Source organism: Erpetoichthys calabaricus, chromosome 1 (genome assembly GCF_900747795.2).
Source record: "Erpetoichthys calabaricus chromosome 1, fErpCal1.3, whole genome shotgun sequence".
Classification (NCBI taxonomy): domain Eukaryota; kingdom Metazoa; phylum Chordata; class Cladistia; order Polypteriformes; family Polypteridae; genus Erpetoichthys; species Erpetoichthys calabaricus.
The window spans coordinates 172,115,436-172,133,564 of NC_041394.2; the positions used below are offsets into that span (position 1 = coordinate 172,115,436).

General features: G+C 40.1%; 1 protein-coding gene and 1 long non-coding RNA gene across 2 annotated transcripts in view; both read left to right on the forward strand.

Annotated features, from left to right (window-relative positions):
• The window catches only part of LOC114656790 (oxysterol-binding protein 2-like), a 254,860-nt gene that overhangs the window by 35,490 nt on the left and 201,241 nt on the right, over positions 1-18,129 (forward strand).
• On the forward strand, positions 14,345-15,510 carry LOC127529198 (uncharacterized). The gene is made up of 2 exons (XR_007935889.1): positions 14,345-14,844; positions 14,997-15,510. It is a non-coding gene; the product is annotated as an uncharacterized LOC127529198 (long non-coding RNA).

The following is an 18,129-nucleotide window of genomic DNA, read 5'->3' on the forward strand; positions in this document are numbered from 1 at the left end:
TAAAACTGTAACAAGTGGAGTATTCATAGAGAGCATGTCTTTTTTTGCTTCAGCTGTGATTGTGCAGAGAAATGAAGCATGTAGTTCATGCAAGTGAAAGCTACAAGCAGAACAGTGCCACAGTACAAGGTGGTACGGCAATCATGCAGAGAAATGAGGCCAGTGGTGAGTGAAAAAGGGCAGCTGCCCTGCACAGGAAAAAGAGATGAGGTGGCGAACTGCATAGAAAATGAGATGAGAAGTTGACAAAGAAAAATTAGGCAAAACTCAAAAAAGACATGGTTAGCAAATGACCTCCTTGGGTACATACAGTTCTCCTTATTCTGTTAACTTCTTCTTAATCCTCACAATGTGCAAAAAAATTAATTCAAACTCAAGCTAAATTGGACTGTCAAACGCTCTTATATACATTAACTTCAAAGAACGGAGGTATTGGGGGTTGGCTTGGTGGTAAAATACATGCAACATTTGGAGAACTGGGGTGTCCCCTTTGAGGTCAGACTCCGATGTGCTGCTCTGCTCTGGGTTGCAAAGCATAAACAGACAATAGCTTGTACAGCTTTAGTCAGTTTAAATGCTGCACAGTTCACTAGATAAGGTGGACATTGTACATAGTTCACAGTATAATTTCTTTTTACCTGTTCTTATCTGTACAATGCTTAAAACGTTGAGTTCCTTCCATGAGCTATGAAAATGTTGGCAGTAAGCATTGTGAGAAGCAGCCCAGACACAGACAGACGGACACCATTTTAAAATCCACCACACGTTTATTTACACTATATACAAAGTCCTCAAATGCACAACCCCAGTGCCTCCAGCACCAATCTCCCACAGTCCAGGCCTCTTCTTCCAGTGCCTGCTTACTTCAGACCGCCTCCACTCCTCTCCAACTCGACTCTTGTCCACTCCTCACCTGACTCCAGTCATCGTTTGCAGGGAGGCTGCCCCTTTTATACATGCCTGGATGGGCTCCAGGTGATTCCCGACACTTCCCTGGACACTCCCCTGTATGGCGGAAGTGCCGGCTGTGCTCCCGGAAGCCCTCCGGGTGTCCCCAGTCTTCTTCCCCCCCAGCATTTCCTGGTGTGGCGGAAGTGCAGGGGGCCTGGGTCCTTCAGGCATGGGGGCACCCCTTGGCAGAGACCACAGGCCCCTACAGGGTTGGGCTTCCAAGCCCTGCACCCGTGGCCCCCAAAGGAACCAGGGTGGTCGCCCCCTCGTGGTCTGGAGGAGGCATAAGCCCTCCTCCCGTCTTCCTGGGCGTCCCAGCTGGGTGCCACCCCCAGCCGTGTGCCACAGCATCAACATTGTATTTAATAAGTTAAAGGAAACCATGATTCTGTGTTTACTGCTTTTGATCTAAACCCTCTGAAACTTTGTAACAATACAAGATTACAGACCAAAGCATTACATTTAAATTTGACTGTAGTTACCATCTTTATAGGATCTGCTACGGGGTGAAGTTATATTATACTCAAATTTTCCATTATTCCTATTAATTACCTGTTTAAAATTTAAAAGGATACAGATTCCTCTGAAACAGTGTTTTCCAAAGACCATCAACAAAAGGCCAAGTCACTAGGAAAAGAAAGAATTAATATACGACAGAATTGTTTTGCTCCGTGCAATTCTATGTTCAACAATGGGTGACATGGTGGTGCAGTGGTAGCACTGCTGCCTCGCATTAAGGATCATAGGGTTCATGCTCTGGGTCATAGGTTTCCTCTTGGTGCTCGTGTTTCCTGCCACAGTCCAAAGACATTTTCAACACTAAATTGGCCATGATGTGTGTTCACCCTTTGATGGGCTAGTGTCCTGCCCAAAGATTGTTCCTGCCTTGTGCTCTGTACTTTCTGATTTAGGCACTAGCTCCCCTGTAACTATGTTCAGGATTAAGTGAGCTTAGAAAATGATATGGTATGGTATTTTCAAGCATAAGGAGCTGCAGTAAACTGGAAAAAATAATTGTATACAGAAAAGTACTCGGTTACTTTCATGGTACTTCTGATATATCCAATTAACCCACAGCACTATAAAGCCTCTGCGATGGACTAGCACCTTGTCCTGGTTTTATTCCTGCCTTATGCCCTATGCTAGCTGTGATAGGCACCAGCAGACCCCCATGACCCTGTTCAGGACTAAACAGGTTAGAAATTGACTGACTGACTATAAAGACGTTCTAATCCACAGTTCAAGTCCAGCACCCAATTGTATTTGTGGATTCTCTGTGTTTTCCATATGTCTCTTGTTTTCTTACGGTATTCCAGTTTTCCTCCCACATTCTGAAACCCTTGTAGGCTTAGTTAAATAGTCCCAGTGTGACAGTGGGTGTGTGTTTTTAGATTTCTTCTAGTTTTAGTTTCTCAGCAATTACGTTTTAGTGTTTGTTACATTTTATTAGTTTAGTATTATTCACCAACAATGCCCACACAGGTATTTTTGCAGGTGTAAAAACACACTTTTCTTTATAGTTGTCAAATTGTATATTAATCATCTTGTACCTGTCAACTTAATACTGTACATACAATTTTACTGTCTGTGACAAAGCTCAGTCTTCTCCTAATTTTCTCCTAATAATGTGACATTTTAAGACTTCCTGTGTAATCAAAAAATACAAAAAACAGTTTTCTCTGATGTCATTTGTTACTTTAACCTGCAGTAAGTTTAAGCAAATAGTTCTTTAATTTCAAAAATGCTTTTTTATTTTTGAGAATCTCTTTTTGAGTAGTAAGATCACTACACACATAGGAATTGTGTTAATAACAGTAATAGCAGATAATAATAACACAGGATACAATCTTATATCAAACGTTAAACACCAAACAAAAGATAAATATTTGACAGTCAGAGTTCTGAATTAGATTGTAGAACAAGCAGGAAAAAAAAAGAAAGCCATGAATAAAATAACACAATTTGTGTATGGGATGCAAACTACTCAAGTTTTTTTTTTCTTTTCATATTTTCATGACTTATCATGATTGCAGTGTGAACATAATCACTTGCATTGCTTTACCACTGATGAGATCTATTGCTACACTTTATTTCAATATAGAACAGGTTTGGTACATTATTTTAGTTAAAATAAACTCTGTGAGGAATCCCATTGCAATCATGCAAATAACTTCATAATATTGTGATATTCTAAATATATTAAGAACATTACTGACCATTTGCTATTGAAGAAGCATTTAGCATAGAGACGTCCATCATGATAGTGTGACAGAAACTGACTTTGCAACACTACACCGCCCACACTGACACATTTGTACTATTAACTTGATTAAAACTAAATATATACATGTAACACCAGCTCGGTTGATAGCATTGATTGCATACTACACATCTACTTTGTCTGTCACTTCAACGGTGCAGTCAGCAAACTTTATAGGCAAAAGACAGGTTCTGCAATCAGAGTAGGGCTGCAGCAGTGGCGTAGCGTAGTGGGGGCGGCAGGGGCAGCCTGCCCCGGGCGGCACTTTTAAGGGGCGGCAAAATTTCACAATAAATAATAATAATATCTTGTAAAAATTTGAACCATACCTAAATAAGTGGGTGGCAGAATTTTCCTCCGCCCCAGGCGGCTGACACCCACGCTACGCCACTGGGCTGCAGAAATGGATTATTTAAGTAATCAAGTATTCTACTGATTATTCCATCGATTCATTGAGTAATCGGATAAGAAATACTTTTGCTTTATTTGAGAGCAATAGCAAATATACAAAAAAGAAAAGACATCTCTGAAAAGTAACAGCTAATTTATTTCCTTTTTCGAAAAAACAACAATTTTATTGCTTAAAGTGCATACAATAAAAATATTTGTCAAAAACTAAACCCATTTAGTGCATTTAAACACTATATTATGTTCTGGGTTTTAAAGAAACATTGTCTACAACACAAAAACATCCATCCATCCATCCATTATCCAACCTGCTATATCCTAATTACAGGGTCACGGGGGGTCTGCTGAAGCCAATCCCAGCCAACACAGGGCGCAAGGCAGGAAACAAACCCCGGGCAGGGCACCAGCCCACCGCAGACACAAAAACAAATAACTACAAAAATAATATACCAGTTACGGGGTATACAAACCTAACATTTTTCCTTCCTACATTTAATTCTTTACATTTACTAACATTAAATTTCATCTGCCACAAATCTGCCCAAGCATGTATGCAAATCTGCCCAAGCATGTATGTCCTCACAGGTGGCGCAGTGGTAGTGCTGCTGCTTTGCAGTAAGGAGACTGTGGAAGATTGTGGGTTCCCTTCCCGGTTCCTCCCTGTGTGGATAGCGCTTTGAGTACTGAGAAAAGCGCTATATAAATGTAATGAATTATTATTATTATTATGCTGTCCAACTTCCTGTGTAATGATTCAACAGATTCCAGATTATCTGCCAATCCACCTATCTAGGTATCATCTGCAAACTTAACTAGCTTGTTAATTATATTCCTATCCAAATCATTTACATATATTAAAAATAGCAGCGGCTCTGGCACTGACACCTGTGGAACACCAATCTTATTATTAACAAATTCTGGTAAGGTTCCTCTCACCATAGCCCTCTGCTTCCTGTATCTCAGCTAATTATGCATCCATCTACAAACAACACCCTGAACTCCCACTTCTTTAAGTTTGATGCTCAACCTCTCATGGGCTCCTTATTATTTGCTTTCTGAAAGTCAAGATAAATATTATCATATGCTCCACTTTGATCATATCCTTTTGTTGCTTACTCATAGAATTCCAGCATGTTGGTAAAACATGACCTCCTTCTTCGGAACTCATGCTGATTGTTCAGTAAAACTTATGTTCATGCCAAGTGTTGCTTAACCTTCTCCTTAATAATTCCTTTCATTAATTTTCCTGTGATGCATGTTAAACTTACTGGACAATAGTTGCATGGATCTGCCCAGTCACCCTTTTTATGTAACAGGATAATATATGCCATTTTCCAATCCTTTGGAATTTCACCAGTGCTCAGTTACTTCCTATAAAAATGTGTCAAGGATTTATATATGTACTTGCTAACCTCCTTAAGAGCATGAGGGTAAATATTATATCTGGTCCTGGTGATTTGTTAGATTTCAGCCTATTTATTCTAAGCAGTACTTCTCCCTCTACAATTTCAAAATCTTTATACTACAATGGGGGCTCCGCCCCCTTCTCGCTTCGCTCGCCTACCCCCGGTGTTGGGTATCCTGAAATACATTAGTCAAGCTCGTTCGTCTTGGAGCCGTGCCCACTTTGCTTGCGGCATTTCAGACGCGCGTTGTAGGCGCCTGCATTCATTGATTTTATCCAGCCGGGCTTGTGTTTGTATATCCGTCAGTCGAGCTCGTTCGTTTTGAACCCGTGCCTGCTTTGCTTCCGCAGTTTCAGACGCGCGTTGTAGGCGCCTGCGTTCATTGATCTTATCTAGGTGGGCTCGTGTTTGTATCATTGAGCTGTATTGTGTTTGAATTCGGTGTAAAGCGTTCAGCAGTTTGTACAATCCCAAGCAGCACATTATTCCTAGCGTCATTCCGCAGTAGTGCCTCTCACAATATGGCGGTGACGCCTACGCCTTCCGTACTATCATTGTGGACCGTAGCCTCTTCCATTTGATTCTGGGCTGCAGCGCAGAATCCTCTTTTTTGTATGGCTGTGTCGTTAGTCGTTAGCTATGGGCACGTTGTTGCTTCATTTCTCATTCACGTTAGTTGAGCTCTTTCGTTTTTGGGCCGTCACTCCTTCGTTCGCGGTGGATACGACTTCACGTGCGGTTTATGAGACGCGTGCTGTACGCGCCTGCGCAGTATGTCTCATGGTCCCATCGCCGTGTACCTGCGTCCATGCCATCCGGTTTGCCATTCTTGGTTAGTAATATGGATTGTTTGTTCCTTCATGAACATTTCTAAACCTGGCCTGTCATCCACCCCCATAGCCTAGTTTAAACAATCCTCAACTAACCTACTCCCAGTGGAACAGGTTCCATCTGTTCCAAAAGGAGTCCCAACATTCCATATATCTATATACCTTCCACCCTACAAGATTTGAGCCATGCATGTACAAAACAAAATGAGTGTCACCATACTTAAAAGATTTGGTAGTGGACAGGGAATTATTATAAATTAAGAGAAAATCAATTGTTAATTATGATGTACTAATGAAAAGAAGGAATATTCTATTGAACTGGGATATAAACATCTCGATAGGTCTAATAGGTTGTGATCCAAATTGAATTGTGTAATTGTCTTTACAGTTTTAGATGTTATAGTTAAAATCTCCAGCTGCTACAATTTTATGAGTGCTTATGTTTAGAACCAATGTGAATAAATTTTGCATATACTCTTTTATCATCACCATTAGGTGCATTTCTGTTTACAACAATTACTTTAGATTTGAAAAAAATTGTGTAAATTGTGTAAAATACACTGCCTTTAAGATCAGACACTACATTTGATGCTACAAGTGGGAATGTTTTATTCATTCATATTCCAGCATCTGTGATTTTCTAATGATAGCTGGAATGAAAGATTTAGCTGATTCAGTCAAAACTAGTCCTTACTTTTTAGGCAAGTCTCTAGTGTAAACACCATCACTTTTTTTTCTCTTTAGTTTGTGATTGAGACCTTTGGCATTACATTACAGTTTATAAGGTTTAATGACTGTTCAGAGATATACTGCTTCTGAATGTTAAGGGAGATTTTGTGATTTTAAGTTAAAACAGTGAGTTATTTCAGATTTCACCTTTAACACTAATTTCATTTCTTTATGGCCGCTGCTTTGATCTTTTAGCTAACCAATAAAATTGACAAATTATGGTGATAAAAGAAAAAGAGAAATAATAACCTGCTCTCTTCCCTTTCTCATCCTACAAATAATTAAAGAGTAAACTGAGATGTCAGCAGTTAAAAGCCCTTACATCTTTATAACAGTGCAGCCAAGGTTGAATAAGCCTTGGGTAAGATATGATATAGCTTCCTCAAAAAAGAAAAAAATACAAGAAAAAGGCTATGTTTAGTTAGTTGAGAATGAAACAGGTTCTAGCTGACCTGTGACTCTGCACTAGATATACAAGTTAGAAAGATGGATGGATGCATGAATACACAAGAAATATGATTTATAGTTTCTTCAAACAAACAACGAATTAGGACAAGCATGAGCTTTTAAAATCCAGTATGAAACAATAAGCAATACAGCACATCTTTATACATTTCAAATACCTTTATACATTTCATAAAATAAATTTGTGAAATTAACGGGACTGTCTGATTCAAGTGACCCAGTGTAAGATCTGACCTTAGAAGAGTGATACTTGATATAAAATTCTCAGTGATCTTAAAGATTATAATGGTGGTTGCTGATAAAGTGATATTAAGAAGCATAAACTAGCTGCATGTGTGTTCCCAGTTCATGTAAGTTTGGAGGTGTTGCTTGTTATTCATAAAAATGAGAAAGTGACAATAAAGCTGAGTAAAAACTTTGATTCCCAGCTACCAGCAGGAGTGTGCAAGGACCAGCTGGTTGTCAGCACATGATTTGAAAAAGGATTTTTTGAGAGTTCAGCAGGAAACGATCAGTCAAAATGAAACTGAGTCATTACTCACCCTTCCCTGACCAAGTGCTCTGAGTAACATTTATTTGCATACCTGCCTGGCCAAACTTGATTAACCTTGATTAACCTTGTGAAATCCACTTGTAAACCTGGCACTCTGGGTCACCCATTGGACAGTACAGGGTGAACTATGATAAGTGCACAGCAGAGAGTTAAATATACTCAGAAAATAAACACTGAACTGCATTTTAATTTAACTTAATTACGAACAGAAATGACATTTACAGGCTGCACATGAAATGAATTGAGTGGTTTTACTTTTGGGATTGTTTTCTCTAGTGTCTAAAGTAGAAGTGGAAAAGTGGAAGAAAATAACTGCTAGTATTATGGTTTGGAGGGTTCTTAAACCATCAGGAGTCCCCCTTTAACGCAACAAATATGAACGTGCATTGTCATGTGCGATGGACGGCCAGCAGCTCAACCCGGCCGGGATGCCCCTGGAATAGAAGGATGGGGGAAGGCAGCGACTTCCCCCAAGACGCTAGATGGCAGCTTCCATGGAGTGCAGGGGCACCCCCGATTCCCGCAGGGCACTATGGGACATGGAGTTCCGATACACAGCCCAGCTGGGTGCCATGGGTTTCCAGTATAGCCCAGAAGTACTCCCAAGTCATGGGGACGGAAGGACAGAAGTACTTCTGGGCTGAAGAAAAATATGATCCTACATCTGACCCGGAAGAGCTGACAAGTCACGTGAACAGAAGAGGTGAAGCACTTCCGGGTGAAGGACTATATAAAGGACTGGTGGAGACCCAGCAAGCGAGCCAGAGTTGGGAGTGAGTGTGACAGAGCTGCTGGGAGGAGAGGAGATTTATTTTATGTTTATTAGTGTTTTTGTATGGTGGCGAAGGTGCTTTGAGGCATCACTATTAGAAGAGAAGGAATAAAAGATCCTTTTGGTGCTTTTACCTGGTGTCTTGGGCATTTGTCTATCGGGTTTGAGGAGCGACCTCTAGTGTCACACATGTTTAAGCTTCTAAGTGGCACAAAACAATGGCCAGGAGAATTTTGGGCAAAAAACACTTTTATTCTGGTACTTGAATTAACAGTATTTAGCTTTATTCAATATTAGAGATTTGCACTTTTCCTTCTGTGTTTCTTCAGGCTGGAATTAAAATCTTTTAAGATATTTGTCACCTTTGGTATTTCTGTACCCTTGGTATTTTGTATACTCCTTCCATGTTCTTATTTTTTCTTCTTCTTTCGGCTGCTCCTGTTAGGGGTTGCCACAGCGGATTATCTTCTTCCATATCTTTCTGTCCTCTATATCTTGTTCTGTTACACCCATCACCTGCATGTCCTCTCTCACCACATCCATAAACCTTCTCTTAGGCCTTCCTCTTTTTCTCTTCCCTGGCAGCTCTATCCTTAGCATCCTTCTCTCAATATACTCAGCATCTCTCCTCTGCACATGTCCAAACCAACACAATCTCGCTTCTCTGACTTTGTCTCCCAACCGTCCAACTTGAGCTGACCTTCTAATGTACTCATTTCTAATCCTATCCATCCTCATCACACCCAGTGCAAATCTTAGCATCTTTAACTCTGCTACCTCCAGCTCTGTCTCCTGCTTTCTGGTCAGTGCCACCATCTCCAACCCATATAACATAGCTGGTCTCACTACTGTCCTGTAGGCCTTCCCTTTCACTCTTGCTGATATCCGTCTGTCACAAATCACTCCTGACACTCTTCTCAACCCATTCTACCCTGCCTACACTCTCTTTTTCACCTCTCTTCCACAATATCCATTACTCTGTACAGTTGATCCCAAGTATTTAAACTCATCCACCTTCACCAACTCTACACCCTGCATCCTCATCCTCTGACCTCCCTGTCATTCACACACATGTATTCTGACTTGTTCCTACTGACCTTCATTGCTCTCCTCTCTAGAGCATATCTCCACCTCTCCAGGGTCTCTTCAACCTGCTCCCTATTATCGCTACAGATCACAATGTCATCAGCAAACATCACAGTCCACGGGGACTCCTGTCTAATCTCTTCTGTCAACCTGTCCATCACCATTGCAAATAAGAAAGGGCTCGGAGCCGATCCCTGATGTAATCTCATCTCTACCTTGAATGCATTTGTCACTCCTACCACAGACCTCATCATGGGCACACTTCCCTTGTACATATCCTGTACAACTCTTACATACTTCTCTGCCACTCCCAACTTCCTCATCCAATACTACAACTCCTCTCGAGGCACCCTGTCATATGCTTTCTCCAGGTCCACAAAGACACAATGCAACTCCTTCTGGCCTTCTCTATACTTCTCCATCAACACCCTCGGAGCAGACATCACATCTGTGGTGCTCTTTCTTGGTATGAAACCATACTGCTGCTCACTAATCATCACCTCACTTCTTAACCTAGCTTCCACTATTCTTTCCCATAACTTCATGCTGTGGCTCATCAATTTTATCCCCCTGTAGTTATTACAGTCCTGCACATCCCCCTTTTTCTTAAATATTGGCACCAGTACACTTCTTCTCCACTCCTCAGGCATCCTCTCACTTTCCAAGATCCCATTAAACAATCTGGTTAAAAACTCCACTGCCATCTCTCCTGAACACCTCCATGCTTCCACAGGTATGTCATCTGGACCAATGGCTTTTCCATTCTTCAACCTCTTCATAGTTGTCCATACTTCCTCCTTGCTAATCCGTTGTACTTCCTGATTCACTATCTCCACATCATCCAACCTCTTCTCTCTCTTCTTCTCTTCATTCATCAGCCTCTCAAAGTACTCTTTCCATCTGTTCAACACACTCTCCTCGCTTGTGAGTACGTTTCCATCTTTATCCTTTATTACCCTAACCTCCTTAGTGTCCAACCTCTCATACAACTCATTATATGCCTTTTCTTTAGCCTTCGCCACTCTCTCTTCACCTTGTGCCTAACCTCCTTGTACTCTCTTCTACTTTCTGCATCTCTCTGACTATCCCACTTCTTCTTTACCATCCTCTTCCTCTGTATACTCTCCTGTACTTCCCTACTCCACCACCAGGTTTCCTTTTCCTCCTTCCTCTGTCCAGATGTCACGCCAAGCACCCTTCTTGCTGTCACCCTTACTACATCTGCTGTAGTTTCCCAACTGTCTGGTAATTATTCACTACCACCCATTGCCTTTCCATGTTCTTATTTATATAATTAAAATGAATTATTGGGTTTTAGCAGATATTAATAGCTGGATGGGGAACATATTATGATTTTGATAATTATTGGGTACTACTGTATGGAGCATGCTTTTAAAAATGTTATGTTTAAGTAAATTGAACATCAGTTAGTCACCAACCCTCTGCAACCAACATACATCAATCAAAGTCATTTTTGCATTGCTTGATTTGGAATGTGTTGTGTATGAAAGCTACTGACCCACCACAAGCCTATTTGCTGTAGTCTGTTAAGTCATGTAATTGTATTCTGTTATCAGTTTTATTTTTTAATATGACCCACTGTCACAAAAATGTTCAATAAACACATCCATATTACTAAACGAGAATAGTAAACCGGATATGGACGCAGGGACATGCCCGTGGACGCAAAAAACATAGTGCGCAGGCGCCACACAAAGCCCCCCTCCAACCAACGGAAATCTCACGAGATATGGTGCGCCCACTAACAGAAATGAGGCAACGCGCCCATAGCACACACAAAAAAAAGGAGTTAGACGCAGGCGCAACACAAAGCCCATACAGACGCAGACTCCACACAAAGCCCATAGCACACAAAAAAGAGGATTCAGACCCACGCCCCAGAGTGTAAGAAATGAGGCAACGCGCCTAAGAAATTAGCACACAAAAAAAAAAGAGTCAGACGCGGGCGCCACACGAAGCCGTTAGCACACAAAAAAGAGGATTCAGACCCACGCCCCACAGTGAAACGGGACAGACTACGGAGTCCACACACTAACATAAATGGGAAATGAGACACAAAGCACCCCTCCATTAACAGAAATAAGAAATGAGGCGACGCGCCCATAGCACACAACACAGAGGAGTCACACGCATGCGCCACACAAAGCCTATAGCACACAAGACAGAGGAGTCAGACACACGCCCGAAAGTGAAACGGGACAGACTACGGACTCCACACAGGGTCACCCATCGAGACCGAGATTACGGCTCAAAAACGAAACAGCGACCGCAACCAAACACTCGACATCATACAGAAAACCCACAAATACGGACAAAACAACATATTTGAATCACATTATTCCCGCCTAACAGTGAAACGGGACATACTACGGAGTCCACAAAGGTTCACAAATCAAGCCCGAGATTGTACGGACAAAGAGTAGTCACCCCCCCCCCCGCACCACAGTAAAACTTGACAGACTACAGAGTCCACAAAGGGTCACACATCATGCCCAAGATATTACGAAAAGCGAATTGTGTTACGGAAAACGGCAGATACTACGATAGGAGCATTCACCTACAACACACATCGGAAATCAGTGTACACACTACACAGCAGAATCCACGCACTTCTAAAAAACCGGACACGGACACCCGCCGTCATACATAAACAACAAGAAAACGGACCAAAATACATATTAGAATCACATTACGGTGATACGATATTAACAGGACACCCACAGATAACACAGACGCAACACCTGATGGGTAATAATAAGAAGAAACGAACGCTCCGTATTAAACATACGTCATCTGAACACGTAGAAACTTTACATCATAGGTGAATCTCATTACAGTGATGCACTATTAACCGTACAACCACAGAAAACGCTCCATATTAACAGTGAGTGTGATCATCCTTATTACTTATCCATATTACTAACGACAAAGAACAGAGCAGTCATGAATTCACGATCATGGCTGCAAAACGATACGGCTCGAGTAACGGAACCACACAGACGAGCCAGCATGAAAAAAAACAATAAACGTAGGCGCCTACAACGCGCTTCTGAAACCGCAGAAGAAAAACTGTCTTGGCTCCAAAAACAAAAAGCTCGACTAACACAGGTACAGAAACGAGCCCAAATGGACAGATACAATGAACGTAGACGCATGCAGCGCACGTCTCAAACTGCGGAAGCGAAGCAGGCACGAACTATACCGCATAGGTGAATCACATTACAGTGATGCATTATTAACAATACGATAAACATCACAATATCGCAAAAAAATGAAAATTATTACTCGAAAAAGGGAAAATATGTTCACCGCGGACCAGGTGTCATTAAAACAAAAGCAGAATAAAGCGAGATCAGAAATGAAAGACGGAGTAGAAAGAAAAGTACAACGTCATAAACAGGTTAAACGAGGGGGCCAAACACATGGACAGCAAGTTACAGATAATGAAGACCGGAATTCAAAAGCTTCAAAAACAAAAGCTTGCCTGACCGAGATACAAACTGAAACGGGAAACACTACGGGGTCTGCAGTAGTCCACAATGCACCGCATAATAGTACAGACGGGGCTCCGTGTTAACAGTGGGGGGCCCCAGAGTGACACGGCCGAACGCTCCGTATTAAACGTGCGTCATCCTCCCACGTGGCTGCCCGGCGGGCACGGGTTCAAAACGCCGGGGGTAGGCGAGCAAAGCGAGCAGGGGGCGGAGCCCCCTTGTATGTAATAACTGACTCTTGGATGAAGATTCTAAAAAATTTGAATTACTCAACTTACATATAGTTAACTTACTCACACCTGAATTCTACGTCATGTGTACATTTTCTAAATTGTTAATGTTATGATTGTGATTGAATTCTTCTTTTCTTTCAGTTTCTAGGATGCTTACTTTTTTAATGGATGTTCCCTTACTTTTTGTGTTATGCCTGCTCATTCCACAGTTGGTACCAACATGAAGAGCAAAGGCAAAATCTCCAACGTGCTCACATTTATACCCACTTTCTATATGCGCATTATCAACAAGAAACACCTGACCAATAAGAAATACCTGACAGTCAGTTGTTGCAATACTTAAGAGGGAATGGAAAACAAATTTGATTTTTAATAAAAATCTTATAAGCACAGAAATGGCAAGAAAAAATTAAGATATTATGTGTTTACCTGATGCAAGCGAGTAAATAAATCAGTGGCATAGCATTGGATAGTATTCAGTAAGTGAGTTTTCTAACTAGAAGGAATTAGGGTATAAAATGTTCACTTGATAAAATAGCAGTAAGTTGGTTCTATTAAAAAGGTCACAGCTTTAATTGTTCATTAATGGGACGTGTAAGAGTCATTTATTAGTTTGTTAGGTTATGTTAAATTGATAGAAGTATTTTGTTAGTTATGTTAAAATGTTTGCCTCTGTATTAGTGTATAGTCTATGGGAGGTTCTATTATAACCCCATAAGCTAAACTATACTGTAAATTGAATATTCTAATTATTTCTTGTCCCTCTGACTAAAGATTAGTTCCAGTTTATGATCTGCCTTGCAATTGGTAAAGCATGGAGGGCAAACAGTTTCAAACTGTACCATATGTGTTTACAGAATATACTGAATGTATTAACTGAAGCCAATGTAAGTTTTCCAAAGAGAAATAACACAAATTTTAAGTGTAGAAAGTAACTGGTTTAACATGAGAAAACTAAGATTGTATAAAAAATCTTTTTTCCCCTTTTATTCTGCTTGTGTAGTAACTTTTTTCTGAATTATTGTGATTTGTTCCTTATTTAAATTTTCACTAATACTCTTTAAAAAAAATTTATTGGACTAGGAAATTTCTTTTGTTACATGTTCGACTCATGCTGGATCCTTCATTGCCAGCTCACTTACTACTCGATTTTGGGTACCTGGAAAAGACACAGCTACAGGAAGGAACACAGACGGTGTAGGCATTTGCAAAGGGGACTTTGTTGGAAGGTTGCTACGAGTAAATTTCAAATGTTAGTAGGTTTTTCTTCATGTAGAGAACCATAGTCCTATGGAATAGGCTAACAAGTACTATGGTAGACAGTAGGACTTTAGGGACATACAAAACTTGATCTTATGTTAATTTGGAGTAATTAAGTGGATAGGTTTGGTGAGCTTTGTTGAGCTGAATTACCTGTTTTTGTAAAACTTTTTCTAGCATTCTAATGTATATTAAAGATTTTTACAACAATGCACTTATCCACTGATGTTTTTATCTGCATATTCTAGGCATTGTGTTGCAGCAGGAAAGCAACAGCTAACACACATTCTCAAACACACGTTTCCAGTCCATGGTTGATGGGGGTCAAGGTTTGTCTTGGCAACATTGGTTGCAAGGCAGGAAACAGTCCAGGAATGTGGCATCAGTCCACTGCAAATTCGATTTATGCATAAACCAACCAATTTAGCATCTCCGATTAACCCAACCAATGTTCTCAATTTTATTCAAAACCGAATCACACTGTGTGGATAGAAGAAGAAATGTGGTAACTGATTTTTCTTGGCAAAGATTAATAAATTGCCTCTAACAAAAACTAGAGAATGAAATGGTACTATAACCATCTTTTTGGAAAATGCCAGTGTTTAAAATGAATGCACCTTGAACATCATGTATATTATATTTTTGGCCACAAGATGGAGACAAAAGGCAAGGCAATGTTGAAATACTAACTTAAACTTAAATCGGAAACTGCCTTTGAGTTTTAAGTGTAATGGACATGATTCACCTGCAATACTGAGAAAGGAGGTTTACAACACATTCAACTATGATTAATTATAAGTCTCTGAAACTGTGCTTGGCATCCTATGTTGGAGCATGCCTTGCGTCAAAGCTTCCAGATTAGACTCCAATTTGCTATTACTCTTTACTAGAATAAATTACTTTATAAAATGCATAGATGAATAAATAAAGGATGTATTCATGCCCTTTGCTCCAGTTGTACAAACCCCCCAGGAACTTCCCAAAGCATGAAAAGATAAAATGAGCAAAAACCATAAATAATAAAAAGAAATATTTTATGTTGCTTAATCTGTCAGAATAATTTTTATTTTCAAATGCCATATGAAAACTGCTGGAATATGGAGTCAACACAGAGGACAACCCACTACTACTCATCAGTAATGAACCATTGTTCATTGAGTACACAGAAATGACATTGTCAGTACATGAAAGTTTGTGCCAGGGCCTGTCATCCTGTGAAAAGGTCATACTGTGACATGTGTTTTGAAATGTTTAATAAAAATATGACCACATTCATGACGAGCTGCTTAAAGTTGTGTGTCAGTATCAAAAGTTATGTCAAAACCCGTTACTGTGGCATCTTGAAAAAAAGATACTTTGAGGTGGAATCTGATAGAAATTTTGGAGATTGTCTTAAGAGTTCTGCAGGACTTCAGTGTACACTGATTAAACCTGAACGATGAAATATGACGTTCAAAACTAAGAAAATGCATGCCTATAATTGATTATCAAAGCTGACCTGAAGGAGAAAACCAAAAACAAACACAGCTCATCATCCTGGAAATAAACTAATAATACAACATTCTCAAACTTGCTTAATTTGATTCAGGCTCACCAAGGACTGAGATGCAAGGTGGGAAACAGCCATGAGCAAGGTGCTTGTTCTACATGACCCAATCTCACATGCCTTCAATAGCACATATACACACACAGGGAACGATTTAAAATTATTTAAGCTAATCTACAGCCACTCAAAAATGCAAGAGACAAACACGTCACACTGTATAAGCATTTCCAGAGAAAAATGTTCTACAAAGGGTATAAAACTATTAGCCATTCAGAAAGGACCAACCCTTCTGAAAAGGTATGTTGTTCAAAAGCTCCAGATTAGTTGAAAATGTTATGAGCGGAAATTCTGGAAAAGCACTCAAGGAGATAGCTACTTTTAATTTGTCCTGGCATTACAAAACAAGGATGCCTGCTCTAAAAGCAATGTACTGCAGCCTTGAGCGCTCAACTATCATAACACAGTACAGCCGAGGTGACAATTGTATGCCACCTGGCAACTTATGAAGACCTTTATGGCAGGTGTGACTAAGATCCAAGAGAATGGGAATATGAATGAGCATCAGCTATAGCCTTGTAATTTACATTAAATAATATATAAGAGTTGGGTTCTTTCTTTTGATCTAATACAGAGACACAGAAGTCAGTGGGTACACTTCTGAACCATACTCTCTCGTCAGATATATTAGCCACCAATTCTTTTCCTTTACTTTTCTTTTTGCCTGCTTCTCTTCATAATCACTTTGGATAAGGAAAACTTGTTGTGTTTGCATTTAAGTAAAGCTAGCTGCATCTGTAGAACTTCAAATAAAAAAAAACACCTATTAATGCATTTTGAATTTAATGTGCTCTGCTTCGCAACTACTGTCTGTTGCTACAAGTGGCACAAGAGTTAGCTCATTTAAGAATCATTCAGCAATTAAGGATTGGGTTGAGGAGCACGTAGATTATGAAGGATTTATACATATTATTTACTATATAATGAAGAAAGTACACAATATGAGGAGTTGCTGATATGGCTTTTCCTGAAAAGAATAATACTGTATGTCAATAAATTAAATTAAACTACATGCGCTTGTCAATTCATGGGCAGAAGGCTTTCTGGAGGAAACCTTAAAAAATGAGAAATCTGGGTGCAAAGTATACCTTTATTCAGGAAGATGGAAAAAAGATTAGAATCAGAAGAGAAGAATGGTAAATGGCTTCCTCCAATTCCAGGAGACGAACTGACAGGAAGGGCCACATCAATACAAACAAATGTGCCATTGACTTTGTAGAGATGATGACTACCCTGCTCAAACCACCTAGGATTTCTGAATTGTTCATAATGAACAGCATATTTGGAACAGAAATCTGACATTGTGTGATGCATTGCCTGGACACCTTAAATCAAACTGCAATGACTGACTTAGCTCTATTAATTATTAATTGTGTCTCTTAATTATCCTCTGAGACACCAATATATTAGCTGGTTACCACTTACGGTAGAATGAGTGAAATAGCCAAGACTTTGGTTGAACACACATAAATCACACAAACGTTTAGAGGGCTGTCTGAAAATGAGTTTTTTGATATCTCATAAGTGACTGAAAACAGGGAATTTGAGTGGAACCTGGTAAGTATCTCAGGAAAGCTAGCAGCTTCAAAGAGCTATGGTCAAAATGCATTTGACACCTCTCATAACACTACTGATCACTAAAACTATCAAGTTAAACAAGGGGAGACTTTACATGGAATGTCTGTTTGGACAATGTCTTAATTTGACTTTGAGTTAAAAGTACTGCCTTGTTTTTTAAAAATAAATGTAAATATTTTCTAGGGAAAGGAAAGTTACAAGTGTGACAATTTTTAGTTCTTTGAGCTCACTCACATAACCAGGATTTCCAGAATCAGCCCACTGTCTTGCTTTGAATATTGTGACATTATTTGTAAAGATTAATTAAAAAGTATGCCCCAGTTTAGAAAATGGTTTCCAAAGCAACGTGATCAATATGGCTTTGGAGGTGGGCATTGTCAGATGCACACTACAGCTGGGTTGATACACAAGAGGATACACAGGGGGATCAGCACACACCACAAGGCCCTCCTCTTAAGGCAACACTAACAGGCAGTGGCA